A 15,345-nucleotide genomic window follows, 5' to 3' on the forward strand; every position below is an offset into this window, starting at 1 on the left:
ATTTATGGTCAAAACACTTTTAATAGTTATACTTTCTTTTCTAGTCTTCTAATATACTTCAAGGCGTGACACATCAGTTACTCATATAGTTCTCAATCAGCATTCAACTATAAGGAAATGTGTCAGTTGGAATTCATGTATATGAATCAGAAAACTCTAAATCCAAAGGACTGTAATAAGATGAAACTAAGTCTAGGAGTTATCACTCAACAGGCAACAAAGAAGATGGACAGATACTAAAGAGGACCTCAATAATCAGTCCATATGCTGACTTTTATGTTGACTCCATTTATCTAATAAAATATTTCAAATCTATATATTTTCCTTTAAATTTTTTGGAGGAAAGTAGCTTCTATCATTATTTCTGCAATTATAGTATACTTCTTCCTAGTAAATCTTATTGCAGTATAACATATAATATGGATGAATTAGAAACACATAGAATGATTTAAATCTTATTGTCTTACTTTTTTTTAATCTGATGCAAGCCCGATTTATAATTTTAATAGTCTCACTTATGAAAGCTGCATAATTTATCCCATAGTGAGTTTAAAATGAGTGTTTGTTCTAAATCATCATTGTAGCAGTTACACAGATCTGTAATTCACTTACTCACCTAGAAAGTGGCATTACTTTAAGAAACAATGAAGAAGACTATTAATTATATCTTATTTAAATTTTGGCAGAGTTTTATTTTAAGTCAATTTCATCTTCTTATATCCTTGGGTTTTAGGATTATTATAGGTTCATACATATGAATTTCATGAAATGTCAAGCATTTGAGGACTTGCTGATGAATTGTTTACATAACAAGGCATCTCTATTATACATTGTTTCTATATCACAGCAGAGTTAGATGGGAAATAATTAATTCATCTGAATTATTTGAAAGACTAAACAAAGAACAATTAAACAAAACATGGAACTAATTAACCTACTAAAAATCACTAGCATTTACCTACTATAGAATATGCAATAAAAATTGTTGAAAAATCACTCAATAATTAGGCTAGCTAGAATATTGGGAACAACCATTAATGCTTTTCATGAAACAAGTACAAAGACTGAATATATATGAAATAATTACTGTTTTTGGCTGTCCATGTAAACAAAAAATTAAATTCAAACCTTTTATAAAATGAAGGCACAGTTGGTTCAATTTATTTCAGCCACGCACCTTGATTTATATTAACTTCTCATTTCCTATTACTTCCTTGCTGCTGCTGGTTTTCATGGGTGGTTTATAATTCATCATTACGTTCAGTGAAGCATATGACTCCTTCTACATGTATAAAATAAAACACATGGTTTGAGACTGCAGAACTACATATGGGCCGTTCCTCACAATCCGGGTATTATTTTCTCAAATCTCTGTGAGGCTGTAGCTACAGCAGCACCTTTTACAGATCATCAGCACTGTCAAATGCATTTTAGAAGGCAGTTAAATAGGCTTTGGCAATTGCAAAAGTGAAGAATGAGATTTTTCTGTTTTTAACTGTGAGGAGAAATGCAGGATATTCTATCAGTGAGACAATCTGTAGAAGACATATTCATTATTTTTCCACAAGTCTCTTTCAGTATACCACAAAGAAGAATTATTCTACCTTCTTCTTCTACTGATTATCAGGGAAGAGATATTAAACCTCCTTTTACAAAGAATTTAGATTTTATGTTGAGTGCATAAAAATTAATGTTAAATTTCTTGGACATGCACACACACACATAAAACATATATACACACACATGAGGTCTGAAGAGTACCCACATATGGTTAGGGACAAGAGTAGTTGAGACAATTCCAAACAAAATCTAACACGAATTAAAGATATGTTAGCTGATGAAGTATCACGTGAAACAAATAGCAAAATTCAAATAAAGAAGATATTCCCTGTTATCAACAGAAAGAACTTAGAACAAATATAGTAATATAAACTATGTGTGTCCAAAAATGTTAAAGTCAAAATATGTTTAGAAAATTTGACATAAATAGAAACACTCAAGTATTTGAATTAAGTTTTTATTGAGCAATGATATTTATCAGTTTCTCAAATACATAGACCCTGTTATTACCAGTTTATTAAAACAAACAACATATGTGCCATGATACATCTACTTAACTGATGCTGTCTGCTAATAACTACTTTTCTCCTGACAAATACAATAACACTGATATATATTTTGCTCAATATTTTTTCTTTAGTGAGTATCACGGAGATACAAAGTTCACTCGGCCCTTGTCACCTACAAAAGTCAATTAAGGTATTGACTTTACATGGTTGTTGATATTGCCACAAACCACAAGAAAGTGTACTCCATCAATTTTTCAAAGATTATCATTAATATTGAAGAATTTTTTTCAATCATGATTTTTTCTCATTTTGAATATTTATTAAATAGAAAATGTTCTTTCAATGTTTTCTATGAACTAAAACTAAGATAATTGAAATTATACTTATCCTGTAACACAGTTTGTCCATATGTGTACGGTCCTTAAACTGGATAAAAATATACTTGTCTTATCAATGATGCATTATTTATTGAAAACCCTTCAAAAATCTTTATTCTAACCTTTCAAATGTACACTACTTCTTGTTATCTCTTGCTATCCTACTGTGTAATAGAACATCAACATTTCTCATTCATCTAAGTAACTTACAAATCATTGATTTGATCAAACTTTCCTCATCCTCACTCCTCAGTGTAATTCCTTTCCCCAGCATTTAGAAAGTACCACAATTTTCCTGCCATGTATAAAATCAAATGTTTAGATTCAGCGTAAATGTGCAGGTGATGTGGGATTCCTCTCTGGATGCTGTGAATATCAATGGTTAATAAAAATTCGTTTCAGCCAGTGGCTTAGTAGAACAGAGGTATGTCAGGAAAACTGAACTGAATGCTGGGAGAAAGAAGGTGGAGTCAGAAGAGAAGCCATGGAGCTACTGCCAGCGACAGAAACTCTGAAATTTTGTTGGTAGGCCACGAACTCGTGGTAATGCACAGATTAATGTAGATGGGTTAAATTAAATTGTAAGAGTTAGCCAATAAGATGCTAGAGCTAATGGACCAAGCACTAATTTAAATAATATAGTTTCTGAGTGATTATTTTGGTCCTGAGCAGTTGGAAAGAAAAAAAAATAGCATCCTACAATATGTATGGGCTTCTTTTTAAATACAATTTAATTTACTAGGAGGTATTACTTTTAGTCTGTCTACATTATTACAGAAGTCAATAATCTGTGTGCTTTCTATGACTTCTTTGATATTGATTACTAAATATATTCTAATTTTAGTAACCTTTTTAATATGATAGGATTACACACATCATTGAAATATTTTTTGAGAGGCCCTGGAACAGACAATGGTAAACTTCCTCTAATCAATAAATTTCGGAAAAGATAATGACTTAGATAAGAAAATGAATTTCCTTTCTTTTAAGACCAACAATGTTTACAATCATGTTATAGTAGTCACTAAAATCAATCCAATTGAACACAACTAAACATAACACTAGTCTTGAGAACTTTTATTCTCATCTCCATATCTGGTAAACAGTCTTTATATAATAAAGAACAATGACAACATTGTAAGTAGGTGGACTGACTCACTAAAGCATCGACCGTAGTGCACACTGCAAATAGTTGGATTATTAAATAGAATGGCTTATATTTGTTAAACAACAGAGGATAAATTTTTACTGGTTATAGGTTGCAGAAATTATTAAAAATAGTGAAACTAAGCATATATATTATTTTATTTTTAATAAGTTAATAGAAACAGCTTGTAGGCTCTATGTTTTCTAGATTTTCATGAGAAGGAATCACTGTGGTCAAAATAAAATCCACAGATCTGAATACTTGTATTATAAATCAAGCACATTTTTGTCTCTCTACATTTTATAGACTGACATATGGTTCTTGTCATATCACAACGAATATAGCCATGCTGATGATGTTTATAATAATATCATAGATCCTGATCATATTTGTAAATATATTATTTTACTCAAATATCATGAATTTTCTCTTCAAAGGTAACTTCATTAAAAAAAAGATGCATGAATGAAGGGTGCCATATGTCATGGGCCGAGAATGGATGATAACCATTGATACCCAGGAATTCAAAAGTTAAAAAACATGCTATTAGAAACTGGCAGAAAACTGTCTCTTTAGACAAAGAGACAATTCTAGTGTATCAAAAAACTATCAAGACTCAATTTCTTTTTTCTAGACACCAGAATTGTGATGAAATAAGTTACATTTGTGTTAAGGGAAAAGGTGTTTGTTGAAGAAAGCATTAAAAACTGATATATGACAATATCAATAAATAGAATTTTAATATATTTTGTTATTTTCTTATTTCAAGAAAATTGAATTTTATTTAGAAGAGGAAGAGAAAATGAGAATGTATTAATAATATAACATTTCAGATTTTTATTTCTTCCCCTATGTATTCTAAAATTTTCATGTATGAAAAGAAGTAGACATTCTTTGTTTTTATCAAGATATATGAAGCCCCCAAAATAAATATGATTGGTGAGTCATGTGACTGTTAAAAGGGTGTTTGAAAAATATAGCTGGGATACCCATCCCTTCAAATCGCCATGACAAAAAGAGGTGGGAAATGGAATAACAGCAAGACCATAATTTATTTTACCACAAGAAAAAATACTGAATGAGATACATAAAAAGAGTATTCTTCAATCATTTTTGAATTTGAAAAATTTTATGACTCTGTTCTGAAATCTGAATCATTTGTATTTACTCAAATGTTAACTAAGATATTAAAACTGTTAAGAATTAATAACACTTGCTTATCAGGAATAAAAATTTTGAATATCAATTAGCACTACAAGGTAGAAATTAATTTTGGCATTTACCATAATTAACAAAAACTTTATTTCTCGTAGCAAAAATGCTTGCATAAGTCATCAAGTGATATAAATAGTGGCACATAATATTTTATTTTAAAACATTTGCATGATTAAATAAGCAATACCATAAATGTTGGCAAAGTTAGACTGAACAAAGTTCTAATTCACCCCCAACATGGCTGAAAAACCAATTAATATGTCATGTTGACCAAACTTTCTGAAATGGCCTACTGTTTTTCTGTTTTGTCCTTTGCTTTATATAAGTTAGCCCTCTAAGATTTCTTTGCATGTTTGTTAAGGGACAATCACACTGTGAGGAAGTATCAAATCTTCAGGATATGCTTTCTGTCTATAATGAGATAATGTCTATTTATACCTGTCTATCACGGATACAACTTCCACTTTATAACAAAATATATTCTATACCTCTAAGTAGGATAAAAAATCATGTTGTCAGAATGAGAGCGAGGCAAGAACTTGTTGAATACAACGTTAGTGTTTGAGATTTCTGGTGGCCCTGAACAGAGCCTTTTTATAATTTCCAAACCCAAAGCAAGTTTAGGAATAGAATAAGGATCATATATCAAGGAAAATAGTATGAATATTTTATGATTCGAAGATATGCAGGGCAAAGTTAGTCACAAACTCAATCAAACTCTTCATGCAGGATTCAAAGACATAGTCAAACTCTGTAAGAGCATTGAGGATGGCTAGAATACAGCACAGCAAATAGAACATGTTCTTCCCAAAGAAGTAAATCTTCAGAATAAAATAGCACCAGTGGTTAAGCTGACCTTTTGTGTCTCTCATTCTACATCAATGGACTCAGCCAATCGCAGATAAAAATTACCTAAATATTGTGTCTGTTCCAAGCATATGTAATCTTTTTCTTGTCATTGTGACATAAGTGATGCATAATATTTGATATAAGTCCAGTATATTAAATAGTATGATTGATATCTATAAGAGAATGCACAAAGATTGCATTTTACTGATGTCAAAGGGCAGTGAACATTTCTTTAAAATTGATTTTCAACCATTTGAGATTGTTCTGTGGCGAATTCTCTCTATTGATCAGTACCCATTTGTAATTGGATTACTTGATTTTTGGATGTCTAGTTTTTTGAGTTCTTTATATATTTATGAAATCAGTACTCTATCCGACGTGGGGATGACAAAGATTTTTTCCCAATATGTGGACTGTCAATTTGTCCTATTGGTGGTGTACTATGCCATAAAGAAGATTTTCAGTTTCGTGAGATCTCATTTGTTTATTATTGATATTAGTGTCTGCACAAGTATAGTTCCTATATATCCAAGATTTTCCTCCATTTTATTTTCTATTGTGTTCAGTCCTCTAAATTACAAAGAAAGGGAGCAGACAACATCCTGACCGTTGTCAGGCAGAGACAGGCTGTTTGCACGGCTACATGATCACTTCAGATCGGCACAATGGCTTCAAAGCCTGGTTACAACACCATAAAGAAATATGGGCCTAGACTGGGTCTTGAGGAAGGTTGTTTCCTAATTTTCTGAGAAATTATCATACTGACATCCAAAGGGGCTATACCAGTTTGCATTCCCAGAAGCAATGCAGAAGTGTTCCCTTTTCCCAACAACCTCTTCATCATAAATTGGTCATTCTTATAGGTATAAGATGGAATCTTAGAGTTTTTTGATTTGCATTTCTCTGATGACTAAGGATGTTGAATATTTCCTTAAGTGTCTTTCAGCCATTTTAGATTCCTCTGTTGAGAGTTCTCTGTTTAGGTCTGTATTCCATTTTTTATTGGATTATTTGTCCTTTTTATGAGCAATGTCTTGAGTTCTTTGTATATTTTGGAGTTCAGACTTCTGTTTGATGTGGGACCGATGAAGATCTTTTCCCATTCTGTAGACTGTCATTTTGTCTTATTGACCATGTCCTTTGCTGTTCAGAAGCTTTGCAGTTTCAGAAGATCCTATTTATTAATTGCTTCTATTAGTGTCTGTGCTACTAGGGTTATATTTAGGAAGTGTTCTCCTGTGCCAATGCAATCAAGTGTACTTCCCACTTTCTCTTCTGTTGGGCCACAAGGGGCATGTGCTCAACTATGTTCATAGCAGCCTTGTTTTTTATAGCCAGAACCTGAAAACTAAATGCCCCTCGACCAAAGAATGGATAAGGAAAATTTGGTACATTTACACAATGGAGTACTACACAGCAGAAAAAATAATGACATCTTGAATTTTGTATGAAAGTGGATGGAACTAGAAAACTTTATTTTGAGTGAGGTAACACAGACCTAGAAAGACAATTATCACATGTACTCACACATAAGTGTTTTTAAACATAAAGTGAAGAAAACCAATCGACAAATCACTATCCCAGAGAACATAGACAACGAGGACCCTAAGAGAGACTTACATAAATCTAATCTACATGGAGGTAGAAAAAGACAAGATCTCCTGAGTAAATTGGGAGCATGGGACCTTGGGGGAGGGTTGAAATGGGGGAAAGGAGAGGCAAAGAGGGGAGCAGAGAAATATGTAGAGCTCAATAAAATATTGAAAGAAAACACAATAATAAACATAAAAAAATTATACAGGTTCCATTTGTTGAAGATGTTTTCTTTTTTCCATTCTATAAGTTTGGCTTCATTGTAAAAGATCATGTATCTGTAGGTGTGTAGTTTTAGATCTGGGAATTCAATTTGGTTCCACTGATCCACTTGTCTGTTTTTATGCTAATATCATGTGATTTTTATCACCATTTGCCTCCAGTAGAGTTTGATATCTGGCATGGTGATACCTCCAGAAGTTCTTTTATTGTACAGGGTTGTTTTATCTGTTCTATAAAGAGGGGATTGGGGATAAAACATGAGAGAACAGGAGATTAAATTGTGGGAGGAACTGAGAGGGAAAACAATGAAAGAAAGATTCTGGTAGAAGGAGCCATTATGGGGTAAGGCAGAAACCTCATGGTAGGTGAATCTACATGGATGACTGTAAGAGTCTGCACTTTCCAATGGATACCCACACCCGGTTCAGGCTGCGCGCTTTCGAACTCGGGCCCACGAGAATGGATGATTGTCCTGAGGGAGGAGAAGATTAAAGTCTTCCTGGCCCCTTGGGCAGGGTCAGCTAGGGGAGACAGGCTATGGGCCCACTGCTAAGACTTTGAATACAAGTGGAATCACCATAACAAAGAGAACCAGGTTCTTGCTAAATTATCCCCTCAAGCCAGAGCTAGTGCAGAGTCTCCAGGGAGCCGGAGGTCACATGGCCCTGCGAATCGCCAGGAGAAGGGAAAAGCCTTGGTAGCTACAGATGACCCCAGTTAAGACCCCCCAGAAACAATGAAAATGCTGCCTGAACTGTCCTTCTTCTATAATCAGGTTATTGACTGCCCTACTTGTCATCCTAGCCCCTTCTTCCAGTAACTGAAGAAAGCAGATGCAGAGAACCACAGCCAAGCACTGGGCTCAATTCCTGAAGTCCAGTTGAAGAGAGAGAGCAGGGATTATATGACAAATAGGGGTCAAGATCATGATGGGGAAACCTACAGAGAAAGCTGACCTACGCTAGTGGGAGCTCATGGACTCTGGACTGACAGCTGTGGAGCCTACATGAGACTGAGCTAGGACTAGAATGTTAGTGACAGTTGTGTGCTGTGACCTTTTTGTTGGGCCCTGACAATGGGATTTGGATTTATCTGAATACATGAGCTAGATTTTTGGAACCCTTTCCTTATGCTCAGTCTTGATATAGGGATAAGGGCTTAGTCCTGCCTCAACTTGATATGCCGTGCTTTATTGGATCCCCGTGGGAGGACTTACCCTCTCTGAGAAGTAAATGGGGGGTGTGGGAAAGAAGCGGGAGTGGGAGGAGGTGAAGAAGAAGAACTCTGCTTAGTATGGAAAATGAATTAGAAAATTAAAAAAAAACTGTTCAAAATTCTTAGCCATAAGGGAAATCATAATCAAAATAACTTTAAAATTCAATCTTAAAAATGTCAGAATTTCTAAGATCAAAAATAATTGATAACTCGTGATGGACAGGATATGAAGTAAGAGAAACACTCTTCCTCTATTGATGGGTTTGCAAACTTGTACAGCCACTTTTCAAATAGCCGTGGCAGTTTTACAGAAAATTGGGATCAGATTTACTTCAAGCCCCAGCTGTACCACTGCTTGACATATACCTAAAGGGTACTCTACCACACCACAAGAACACTTGTTCTGCTCTGTTCAAATCAACTTTATTCCTAAAAGGCAGAACCTGGAAACAACCGAGATGCCCCTCAACCAAATTCTTATGGGTAAAGATAATGTGGTACATTTACACAATTGAATATTAGGTGCTAAAAAATGATATCATGAAATTTAGTGGAAAATGGGTGGAACTAGGAAAAAATTATCCTGAGTGAGGTAAACCAGAGTCAGTAAGACAAATTTGGTATATGCTCACTTATGAGTTGATAATTAGCTATAAAGTAAAGTATAATCCACAGACACAGAGAGGCTATGTAACAAGGAAGCCTCAAAAAGGGATGCATGCATCTCACTGTGAAGGAGAAAGAGTAGAGACAATTCTGGTGATAAGGGCAAGGCTCTGGATGTCCTTGAGGATGGAAACAAGAGGGATCAGCTGTGAGAGGATTAAGGGAGAGAATACTGGGTGAGACAACTGGAATCCTGTGTTGGGAAGCTTCTCTGGGAAGAGGTAGAAACCTAGTACAAGGGAAACTCTCAGGAATCCATGAAGGCGACTCCAGCTAAAAATTGGAGGAATGGGGAATAAGGAGTCTGAAGGTACTTTTCTCTTTAATCCCGTTACTTATGGTTAATTGGATTGTAGTATCAGCAGACTTTGACTTCAAAATTCTCAGGGTGTCTGAATGGGAAGTAAAGCTTAAATTGGTACGGTTGATAGCATGAGGGGGGAAACAGACAGAGTTTTATATATGGTAAGAAGTAATGACAATAAAATAAAGAACAAGAGACCAGGTATACAAATAAAGTTAAAATTCAGTTGTGGAGTAATGATTAGATAAAAGGACATAGACAAGTAAAGTTAACACTTGTAAATTAGTGGGATGTAACTAGTTAATTTAATGTGGCTTGAGTGTTAAATATTCCTGACATATTACACTCCCTGTTGATAAGAATGTTTCTTTTTTGGTATTAAATCATCTTTGAAATCCTGGTAGAATTCTGCAGTGAAATCATCTGACCCAGGGCTTTTTTTTGGTCCACAATTATTTGATGGCTGCTTCTATTTCCTTGTCTGGTATAGGTCTATTTAAATTGTTCATCTGGTTTTGATTTAATTTTGGTATGTAGTACCTATCCAGAAGATTATCCATTTCATTAAATTTTTCTAATTTTGTAGAATACAGGATTTTGAAGTATGACCTAAGGATTCTCTGGCTTTCCTCAGTGTCAGTTTTTATATTCTCCCTTTTTATTTATGACATTATTAATTTGAATATTCTCTCTTTGTTTTTTGGTTATTTTGGATGAGGGGTTGTCTCTTGTTGGTTTTCTCAAAGAACCAACTCTTTGTTTCATTGATTCTTTGTATTTTTCAATGCAAAGAAAATACAAATTCATTTGTGTATTTCATTGATTCTTTGTGTTTCTATTTTCTTGATTTCAGCCCTCAATTTGGTTATTTACTGTCATTTACTCCTTGTTGGTAAGGTTTTTTTTTTGTTCTAGAGCTTTCAGGTGTGCCAAGAAATAGCTAGTGTAAGATTTAGCCACATAATTTATGGAACCACTTAGTGCTATGATTTTTCTTCTTAGCATTGCTTTCATAGTGTCCCATATATGGATACACTGTGCTTTCATTTTTATTGAATTCTAGAAACTCTTTAATTTCTTTCTTTATTTCTTCCTTGAGCCACTGATGATTCAGTTGAACATTGTTCAATTTCCATGAGAGTGTAGGTTTTCTACAATTAGTGTTATTGGATTCTAACTTTTAGCCATGGTGATTTGATAAGATACTGGAATTTATTCCAACTTTTTCATATCTGTTGAGATTTGTTTTGTTACTAAGTATGTATTCAGTTTTATAAAAGATTCTATGAGGGGCTGAGAGGAGGAAATATATATATATATATTCATTTATGTTTGGGTAGAGTGTTCTGTAAATTGTGTTAAATCAATTTAGTTTGTCTGTTACATGATAGCTTTCTAGAAGAAAGCCAGGCATCCAGGGTACTTGTTTTGAATGTACACTGGACTCAAAATAATTTCTATTTCTAAGAATCAAATTTTGTAGTGTTATATTCTGCAACTGTCCTGGATGAACTAATGGGAGGATTAGAAAGGGAAGAGTGTAGAAAGTTACATCAATTTTGCAATGAAATCTAGAAATGTTTATGAATATTCAAAAATATCAGTCTTATTCTCTAATACATTTTAGCAATGCCCTTTCAGTCCTATTGATGTTAGTGTTAACCTTGCACTTTTAGTAAACACACCATCCCTTCTTTAAGTTCTTTTTTACTGCCTGCTAAATACCAGATAGAATGATATTTTCAAAGCATCAGGTCTCATAACAGCTGGTATATTAAAATGGCGCCTTAGTCCTCTTTCTTACCATTAAAACTTAATCAAGTTCTCATATCCTTGTCTTTTCAAAAAACAATGAATAAAATTTTATTTATCAGACAGACTAGACATTTGAGTAATATAACATAATGACGTAATGATGAAGACTTGATTGCAAATATGAGCACTTTAGTATTTCTCTTACATCAAAAAAATAAATAAAAACAGTTCTTAAAATCAATGTGGTCTTCCTATCATTGACCTTATGTCATGATAGATGAATAACTGAGGATGTATTTGGACTTCCGTAGTATATTTCTATGTGTTTTAATTTACCTTGTCAAAAATTATACAATTAATAGTTTCTTAATATAATTTATTTTCTGGTTCAAGATGTGATAATATCAGTTATACAAAGACTCATTTTTCAAGATATAGTTCATGAAGTAGTTTTTAAAGAAATGCTTTGAAAATATCATTCTATCTGGTATTGTACTGTTCTTCAGATATGGTATCTTATTGTAAAATATTCATTCATGTTTTTAGAAACTGCTACAAGTAAGGATAATATGTGTATCTACTTTTTATAACAAATGCAATATAACAGAAAGGACATAAACATCAGTCCAAATACAGAATCATATGTCTTTTAAAGTCACAAAAATACATTTTAAGTACTGTATAAATTTTAAACAATTTTAAAAGTGTGTCAGTTTCTATATCCTTATTAAGGAAGGTTCACTTTCAACTTTATCAAATCATTTAAGCTGTGTTTTTCTAGAATGAAGTTCAAAAAAACTGTTTAATCATCACATTCCCTGTTAAAACTGTATGAAACATTAACATGTGTTCTGAAGTGAGCTTCCCCCTAAGGCCAGGTGTTGGAGAATATGTGTCTCAGTGATACTCAGTGAAGATTTCAGCCTCCAAAGTTATTTACTTTGCAGCAACAGTGAGCTTCAGTGTCAGAATTAGAATCCTTTGAAAATACTTCTGTTTAATTACCAAAATTAGTTATTTTCATCCCCAGCATTATTTATATAAGTACTCTATTCTGTAATTGCATCTGTAAAATGACTCGTAATAGGTGAGACACACTGAATTGCTCCCTTATTAAAATGATCAACAGAAGAGATCAAAGCAGCCATATTGTGAAGACTTTGATAAATTAAACTATCTTTCTTGTTTGTTGATAGTAATCATCCTGATAAATTAGTGAAGTTAATTCAAAACATGATTACATATTAAAGGAACAAGAAATTATAAATCAGAGAGAAAACCACATCAGCCAGAATGGCATAAGATACCAGACTCAGCTCTCTGCTAGTCCATGATAATAGCAATGGATAGGCCTTGTTTGTAATTTATAAAAAATTATCAGATATGAAATAAATAAAAGGAAGAATTTTATATTGGAACAAGAAAAGCAGTTGGAAGTAGAGGAAATGGTCTAAGAAGAGAGACTTTTTTATACAAATCTTTAGGGGGAAGATGTTCATTTGTTCCCTGATGGAAGGAGGCCACTTGTTCTTCCTGGCCTCCTGGCAAGCTTAGACCCAAACTAATCACACAGAAACTGTATTAATTGAACCACTTTTTGGCCCATTATCTCTAGGCTCTTATTGGCTAACTCTTATGTATTAATTGAACCCATTTCTATTAATCTGTATCACCACGAGATCATGACCTACCAGCAAAGTTTCAGCACATCTATCTCTGGTGCCAGCTCCATGGTGTCTCCCCGATTCCGCCCTTCTTTCTCCCAGAATTCAGCCTGTCTTTCCCTACCTGCCTATATTCTGCTATAAATCCAAAGCAATTTCTTTTTTCATTAGTGGTAATTACAGCACACCAAGGGGACTCCCATAATACCTCCCCTTTTCTGTTTAAATAAAAAAGAAGGTTTTAATTTTAACATAGTAAAATTACATACAACAAAATAGGTATCAAACAAAAATTAAAGTTACAATATTTATATATACTTTATCTATTATCATAACTAAGGAAAACTATAACTATTACTATAAATTCTTCAACACTCAATCAAACACTCCAGAAGGATATAATATTACCTAAGTAAATAGAAAGTACATTGTAAGCAACTTCTAAAACTCTGTGATTGACAGAGACATCTTGCTACCTGGACAGTCAGTCAGTTTTTCTGTATTGTTGGGGCATTTATCTTCAGCCTACTCTGCCATAGTATTCAGTAGACTTTTCCATGAAGCAGAAAATTTCAAAAACAGTTCTGCATATATTGGCAGTTTGTCAGTCACTTTATTCTGTATCATAAAGAATGTCTAGCTGACTCTCTCATGTAGTAGAAACCTTGAAGAATAATGTCTCCCCTTTACTCAAGATCAGCAGTCATTTCTCTTTGAGTCCTGCATATCCAGTTGAGCAGTCCAGGCAAGAGCAGTTTTTTGCCCAAAATGGCTAAAAAAGTTCTTAAGAAGCCTCGATGCCCATTTTTCTCTTGAAGTAACTGGTGTTGCCAAGAGCAGATGTGTCTTATTGTCATGAAAAGTCTTAAGTTCTTAAACGTTTTAAATGCCATTTTCTGAAGGTCTCTGAAAGATTTGAAGAATACCTATCTAACTGAAATATATCTCTATACATCTAGAAAATCTAACTAACATGACTACAAGCTTGACTATTATAGATGAGTATCTATTAACATATTTCTTAATTATACATTACATTTTAAACGACCTAAACAAACGTAATACCTTAATAAAAATCAGAAATACATACTCATATTGCAAAATTGGCCTTAAATGTGTATCACTAAACCAAGATCCATACCAATGCAAGTTACTCATATGTGTAGCATAGCCTCCTTTTCAATATACACAAACATTTATAGACAAGATTTGTGAACATGGGTGTAGTTTTGCTCATACTGCTTCCTGCTGTTTCGGAGAATTGTTAATCAGGTCTTTTATGGTGTATTCTGTGTTCTAGGTTCATCTCAGGTAGCAGTTGGGTAAAGATATTTTAGGAGGGTTGTTCTTGGCAACCTTTAAGGGCATCATGTTCCATATTATCCTGGAATGAATACACTGGTTCTAATCCTCTGTGGAGACAAAATAAGAACCACTTTTCCAAAGCAACATATTCATAGATTCAAACTTTGAAGTCAAGATACCTTTATAATATACAAGCTGATTTAGCTTAGTTGACCATACAATGAAATGTGTCTCTGTACTTAGCTTCTCACAGTTAAAATAATTCAAAGAAAACACAATAATATAAATAATCCAGACTCTCTGTTAATAGTCCATCTTTACATGACTTATTTTTATTTACTCCTTTTAATCTATGACTGTCTGTACTCTCTTTAAAGACTTTTAAAAATGATTTACTTCTTTTACAACTCTCTATACTCTTTTTCTTCTTTCTCCAAAGCCTACATATATTTATCCAACACTGTGACACATTTAGAGATATTTTGTGTCTTAATCTGTTCTTATTGCATTCTTTGTAATTCTTTACTGTCCCAGAGCACTTCTTAAAATGCTAAGAACATTTTATAAACTTTAGTTGCACCTTTGAAAGGGGAAATAGAGCACTGCCTGCTTGCCTTGCCTTTCCCTGTCAGCATGGCTGACCTGTTCCACTCACTGCCTTTGAGCCGTGCATATCGCCCCAGTTCCAAGTATGAATTGGGTCTATGTTGAGCCATTAAGCACTTGTAGCTGTCTGCTCACAAATCGCATTTAGGTGCTCCATAGCTGTACCTTAGAGAGAGTCAGAATTCATTCTGGCAGCGTGACCAAGAAAGTCAGCATTTCAAAACAACATGGCCTTTTTCTTTTCTGCTACAGCTGAGTCAAGAAGACTTCTTTTAAAGGTGCTGCAGCACCCTACCAGAATACAGCAAGAAGCTGTGTTAAACTCTGTATTTTTGTGTCTAGAATTAAGCTCTCTCAG

This window comes from Myodes glareolus, chromosome 2, assembly GCF_982192425.1.
Source record: "Myodes glareolus chromosome 2, mMyoGla1.1, whole genome shotgun sequence".
Taxonomy (NCBI): Eukaryota; Metazoa; Chordata; class Mammalia; order Rodentia; family Cricetidae; genus Myodes; species Myodes glareolus.